The sequence below is a fragment of the Penaeus monodon genome, chromosome 39, assembly GCF_015228065.2.
Source record: "Penaeus monodon isolate SGIC_2016 chromosome 39, NSTDA_Pmon_1, whole genome shotgun sequence".
Classification (NCBI taxonomy): domain Eukaryota; kingdom Metazoa; phylum Arthropoda; class Malacostraca; order Decapoda; family Penaeidae; genus Penaeus; species Penaeus monodon.
The window spans coordinates 8,534,757-8,542,256 of NC_051424.1; the positions used below are offsets into that span (position 1 = coordinate 8,534,757).

Consider the following 7,500-nt stretch of genomic DNA (forward strand, 5'->3'; position numbering starts at 1 on the left):
TAGGAAACGGTCTTGCTTAATTAATCATACCATTGTGACATAACTTTGGTAGATATTTAATTTATGTGATAATATAAGCAGTAATATAAACATAATTACTGTGAAAGAAAGTAAAATAGAGATGACGACGTGCAACATACATAAACATAAACACATATATGTGAGACTTATTAATGTCTGTATTTTTACAGTTAAAAGTCAGCCTCTGACCAACATCCATCATGTGTGACGAAGAAGATATGTGTGCGCTGGTCATTGACAACGGCTCCGGCCTGGTCAAGGCTGGCTTCGCCGGTGACGACGCTCCCGATCCGTGTTCCCCTCCATCGTCGGCCGTGCCCGTCACCAGGCCGTCATGGTCGGTATGGGTCAGAAGGACGCCTACGTCGGCGATGAGGCCCAGAGCAAGCGAGGTGTCTTGACTCTCAAATATCCCATCGAACACGGAATCATTACTAATTGGGACGATATGGAAAAGGTTTGGCATCACACTTTCTACAACGAACTCCGTGTTGCCCCTGAGGAGTCCCCCACACTCCTCACAGAGGCTCCTCTCAACCCCAAGGCCAACCGTGAGAAGATGACTCAGATCATGTTCGAGACTTTCACCACACCCGCCATGTATGTGTGTATTCAGGCTGTCCTGTCCCTCTACGCATCTGGTCGTACTACAGGTCTTGTCTGTGACTCTGGAGATGGTGTGACTCACATGGTTCCTGTTTACGAAGGTTATTGCCTTCCCCACGCCATCCTTCGTCTCGACTTGGCCGGTCGTGACTTGACTGCTTACATGATGAAGATCATGACTGAACGTGGCTATTCTTTCACCACCACTGCTGAACGTGAAATCGTTCGTGACATCAAGGAGAAGCTTTGCTACATCGCCCTTGACTTCGAAAGTGAGATGAACGTTGCTGCTGCTTCGTCCTCTCTTGAAAAGTCCTATGAACTTCCCGACGGTCAGGTCATCACCATTGGTAACGAGCGTTTCCGTTGTCCCGAGTCTCTGTTCCAGCCTTCCTTCCTGGGCATGGAATCTTCTGGTATTCATGAGATTGTGCACAGTTCCATCATGAGGTGCGATATTGATTTGAGAAAGGATCTTTTCGCTAACACTGTCATGTCTGGAGGTACCACCATGTATGCAGGTATCGCTGACCGTATGCAGAAGGAGATCACTTCTTTGGCTCCTTCCACCATCAAGATCAAAATCATTGCTCCTCCCGAGCGTAAATATTCCGTTTGGATCGGTGGTTCCATCCTGGCTTCTCTATCCACCTTCCAGCAGATGTGGATCACCAAGGATGAGTATGAAGAGTCTGGTCCCGGCATCGTTCACAGGAAGTGCTTCTAAATCGTCATTTGTAATAAGCTCAAATATCTACCAAAACATAAACTTATTTTGGAATAAAGGTAATTGTATATAAGAGGTTTGATTTCATTTCCTAAGTCACGGTTGGATAGTCCCTCCACTTCCAATGTGTGAAATGCCAATTTTCATCCTTAGATTTTAAATAAATGACAATACTAGTAATTGGTATGTGTTTCAGATACAAGACTCAAAAGTGGTGATTCACACATTGATAATGCGGAATGATAAACTTCAAAGTAGAAGGAACTGTACATATCTCATATATGTTTGAGGGTTATGATTGATGTGGTGTTACCTAGAAACACTAATAAAATGTTGAGGTAATAGAGCGGCTTCAACAAAATATACTGTACAATTCACATACTATACAGTTAGATTCGATCCCATTTAAAGGCAGCTACAAGCCTCACCTCGCGAGCATACAAAAGGAATGGTGTGTTGATTCATATGGTGACACCATTTTGGATGGGAGGTGCAGACCTTTACTTTCATATGGTGAGAAACCTATGACAAGATGTTCATATAGTCCACAGTCAAATTCAAGTCTACATATAGGTGTTTAAACACTTGGCCTCTCAGCTGTTGAAAATACCTATAAGCAGAACAAAATCTAATCATGGATTATGGGAATATCTTGTTTTGTGTTTGTATGTGTATGTGTATTATATATAAAATTATTCACTTACTCTCTCAGAGAGGGAGATAGACTGCTTTTCCAGACTGTTGACTACAATACTGTACAGGCTGTCGTATTTTTCCTGACGTTTATTCCATATGTACAATCAAATCTGACTCTGGATTATGGAAATATCTTGTTTTCTGTTTGTATATATACTATTCATAATATTGTTTATACATTTGTGAGGGAGAGAGAGAGGGTGCTTTTTCAGACTGTGGACTACAGTACTGTACAGGTTGTATTTTTCCTGATACTTATTCCATATTCTTACCATGTAGAATAAAAAAAATCTTACTATATTATCTGGGATTGTGTTTTACCTTAATATAATAGCAATAAAAGACGATGCAGACATGGAAAAGACAAATAGATCATAATCTAAGGACACTTTCTGTGTCTAAAAAGACATTCTGATAAATTTACTTCAGCTGAAGGTTGAGCACGGAACACTAAATATGGAGATAAAAAGTGCAAGGAGGTATGTGTGGTTTGTAACGGATAATCTTAAGAAAAAAGTAGATACTGATATTTAACTTTTTACAGTGGGTTGGGCTGCCACCTGGAAGTGTTAGGAATATGGAGAAAGTTTCGTTTTGTTGATCGAACATGATATAGAAAGTGGATTTTTTTATCAATATATCTTTATGATCTTTCATAGATGAAAATAATACTGTGTCAATCTATTTATCTATTTCTTTTCTTACTTTCCTTTTTTTCTGAAACATTACACTGGAATCCATTCACATTTTCCTGCCATTCCGTCCACCCTGTAGAAACTGGTTTATTTCCTTTTCTCAGCTTTCATCTCCCTCAGCCATGGAGCCAAACCTTGAAACATTTGTATTTCCCTGCTCTCTATCTTCACAGGTCGTCCCTTTTCTTATTCATGCTCAAGTAATCTTTCTTCTTCGTTCTGTTAATTCACATTCCCAAACACGCCAGCATAGATCTCATCTACAGATATCATGGTCCAAGGTGACTTTGTTCCCATTTCCCTATATATATATATATATATATATATATATATATATATATATATATATATATATATATATATATATATATATATATATATATATATATATATATATATATATATATATATATAGTCCATCACCATATCAAACAGAAAAGGTCCCAGTACTGAGCCCTGGTGCAAACCCACTCTTATCTTAAACAACCCTTAAACAATTCCACTGGGGCTGCATGCCACTGTTTAACTCTCCTAAACCTTTCTGTGGCACCAGTTTTCCTTATGAAATGCCACAGTCCATGCTTAGGGCACTACTATATGCCTTTATCAGGCCTGCTGTTCGAGAGGCATCAATACTCTTTTCCATTGAGTTACACTTCTTTTAACTTGTTTGCAGTTTCCATCATATTTTCAAGGTATGACTCATCAATTTAATGTAGAGCTAATCTCTTTGGTTTCTAAATATGATGTAATAGTGATAATATAATCTCTTTTGTTTCTTGAATTCTGTTTAACTGGAAAGTGAGGAGCTCTACTGACAACCGACCCAAGTACTGCCATACTTCAGGAATGTCATCCGATCTTATCACCTCACTCATATTTCCTTCTTTGATCGTTTTCATCGTGGCAGGATGCCTCCATAGTATATATGCCAGTTTTCTGTAAGCTTCTGCTTTAACTTTTGCCACAGCTTGCACTCTGCACCAGTATACCATTTTAATACTTCTTGCACTTTTCATCTCCGTTAGCCTAATTTTTATTTCGCCACTCTGCATTCATCTATTACATTCTTTATTCCGTCTACTCCAAGACCCCATCATCTCACAGATTAATGGCATCTCTTCTAGCTCTTGGATTACCTTTTTTTTCTAAAGACCTCACATCAATCACTGTTACTTGTTTATGATACTGTTAGTCGATTCAGGTTTAAAATGATCCTCGTGTCATTCCTCTTTCACTCTATACCAGAATGCAATAACCAAATATCTTGCCTTATTTTCTTTGTATCCCCAATCTCATCTCTCCATCGTAGCTACAAACTCTAGTCCTCTTCCTTCAATATTTTAAACAGACACTCCTCCTAATTGAAATAGGAATACCGTCACCCTTTCCTTCCATCTTCGGGCTCGTCACCCTTTGTGTCTCTATTCATCATCCGCAGCAGAAGCATAATTATGATTGGCAAAATGCTGCACAACAGCCCAAAGGTCTCTGTTGATATCCTGGTGTATCAGCCTAGACTATACCCCCGCTCTGAACATGCCCGGGGTTATTTTAGGTTATGCTGTTTTATACTAGGGGTATAAGTTAGACTAGGGCAGTTTATACATCCGGGTATAAAATGGGCTAGGCTGAAAAATACCCTCCTAGACCAGAATATACTCCTTCCCTTGTGTATGTAATAATCATATATTATATTCCAAGATAATGGCTGGAGTTAATGTTGATCATGCATATATCTCACAACTGTACACATTCCTTATGCACTGAAATCTATAGGCCACCATGTTAAACTCAATATTGAAATATTCATTATGATTACAATGGCCATTATAATTGTGATAATACTTATTATTATCACTAGCATTTTCAATATTAAGAGAGCTTTAACCTGGACAGAAACAAGTGAACATTCAATCAACATTCAGAACCACAGTGAAGTGTTCAGAAATTATTTGCAACATGCTGCTTGAATGAACCTCACAGATGCCTGCTTTATATTTGTAAAACATTTCTGAACACTTCAGTGTGGTTTTGAATGTTGTTTGAATGTTCACTTCTTTCTGTCCAGATTAAAGCTTTCTTAACTAACCGCAGTAACAATGCTATTTTTGTTTTGAAATATACATACGGAACATGCTGATACTACTACCATTAATAATAATAACAATGATAATAATAATCACAATAGTAATGATGATGATAATAATAATAATAATGATAATAATAATAATAATGATAATGATAATGATAATAATAGTGAATGATAGTGATATTGATAATGATGATAATAATTATCATTATAATTATATTACCGTTATGATAATAATGATGATGTTTATAATGATCATCATCATGTTTATCATCATCATTATCATTATTGTAATGATTATCATTATGATTCAATCAATCAATAACGGTATGCTCATGCTTGAGCAGCCGTGGACCTCTCCACCATCCTTCGCCACTAAACTCGATCTTACGCTTTTCTTTCCACTTATACCATCGACAGCCCGCAAATATCTTTGATATTGTCGCTCAGTCTTGTCTTTGGTTTGCCTCTTCCTCTGTTTCCTATCACCATCCCTGTCAGCAAGTTTTTCTCAATACTTTTACTTCTCATTACATGACCAATAAACTTTAATTTCCTCTTGTTCAAGATGTCCAAAAGTCGGTCTTTACAATTTATTTTTCTCAGCACTTCATCATTCGTCTTCTTCTCTGTCCAGCTAATACGCAGTACTCGTCTGTAACACCACATTTCAAAACTATTGATCTTTTTCTTGTCTATCTACTTCAACACCCAACACTCAGAACCATATGATGCAATTGGGAAAACTAATGAGTTCATAACCTCAGCTTTGTCCGTAAGGTAATGCTTCGGTCTTTCCAGATGTTATTGAGAGCAACTGTGGCGCTTTTGGCAATGGTAATTCTTCTTTTTATCTCCGGTGAATCATCATATGTATTAGTTAAAACAGCTCCAAGATAAGTGAACTCTTTCACATTTTCCACAATCATTCCATTGATTGTAACATGTTCATCATTGTTCATTGCCGGTTATCTTTGAATCTTCATGATCTTAGTTTTCTTGGCATTAAGAAATAAGCCAGCCTTTTCGCTTGCTTCTCTAACTTTATCTAGTAGTTGTTGTAGTTCAGTGATACTGCTGGCAATCAAAACTATATCATCGGCGTACCTCAGATTTGATATTTTGTATCCTCCAACATCCACAGTTCCTTCAAAATTCTCTAGAGCACCTCTCATAATTGTTTCAGAATATATATTAAAGAGGTGCGGAGATAGAATGCAACCCTGTCGTACTCCTTGTTTGACTTCGAACCATTCTGTTAACCCATAAGTGGTTCTTAACAGCTGCTTGTTGTTGGTCATACAAGGCTTTTATTAATTGGATGATTTTGTTTGGAAACTTCATATCGTACATGTTATTCCAGAGGATATCGTGATCAACAGTATCGAAAGCTTTCACATAATCGATGAAACACAGGTATAGGTCTTTTTGATGTTCTCTGTTTTTCTCTATGATCAATTTTAAATTTAGAATCTGGTTTCTGGTACCTTTTCCAGGGCGAAAACCTGCTTGTTCGTCTGCAATTTCCTCTCTTAACTTCAACTTCATTCTTTCAGCAATAATTTTCAACAAAATTTTACTGCTGTGACTTATTAAGGCAATTGTCCTATTATTGTTGCATTGGAGTGCGTCACCTTTTTTAGGTATGGGAGTAAAGACTGATTTTACCCAGTCTTCTGGCCATTTTCTTTCATTCCATATTTTTTGTACAGAGTTTGTAGAAGAAGTATTCAACACTTTCGCCAGCATTCTTAATTAGTTCTGCTGTTATTTCATCTATTCCGGGGCTCTTGTTATTCTTTACTTCTTTTATGGCTTTTATAACTTCGTCCAGCAGTGGCGGTGGTTCATCTTCGCTGTCATTGAGTCTAATTAATGTTGTTGTTAGATCTTTATTTTTTTTTGTATAAGTTGGAACAATATTGATTCCATCTATCTTTGACTTCTTTTCCATCACATAAAACAAGTCCATCTTCAGTTTTTGATAGTGTCCATTGTAGGTTTAAATTTCGTGTGATGTTTCGTACTCCTTGGTAGAGTTCTTTAGTTGTCTTATTGATAGAACAGTTTTCAATTCTCTGGCAATGTTCATTTAAATATTTTTCCTTATCTTGTCGCAATAATCTTTGAATTTTTGTATTTTGTTTTTTGTAAATTACTTTTTCAACTGGATTATTGATACCTTTTTATTTTAGGCATCTTCTTGTTTCAATTTCACTTAGTGTTTTTTCAGATATCCAGGGGGAATTTGTCTTTTTCTTTTTGGCGATAGTTTCTTAAGCAGTGCTCAGCAAGAGTTCTTTTCCTTCTTCCCACAACTCATTTGGTGTTTTATCATCTTCACATTGATTGAGTATTTCAAATTTGTTTGACACTGCAATTCTGTAATTGTTATCAAGAGTTTTGTAGTCGAGCTTTAGAGGTGGTGTTGGACGCTCCATCTTTTTGAGTCTTATTTTAAAGTCGATAGTTAGTAGTTGGTGGTCACTGTTGCAGTCGGCACCAGGTCTTGTTTTCGAATTTTTTATGCAACTCTTCCATTTTTGGTTCAGCACAATGTAGTCAATTTGGTTGCGTGTTCTTTTGTCTGGTGAAAACCACGTGTACAAGTGTCTTGGGTGGTGTTGGAACAATGTATTGGCTATAACTAAATTATTTGTACT

At 37.1% G+C, this 7,500-nt stretch overlaps 1 pseudogene across 1 annotated transcript; it reads left to right on the forward strand.

The window, feature by feature from the left end:
• The first annotated feature begins 196 nt into the window (after nucleotides 1–196).
• LOC119597297 lies at nucleotides 197–1,427 on the forward strand (annotated as a pseudogene). Its single transcript, XR_005230819.1, has one exon. The product of XR_005230819.1 is annotated as an actin-like (transcript).
• Nucleotides 1,428–7,500: the final 6,073 nt, after the last annotated feature.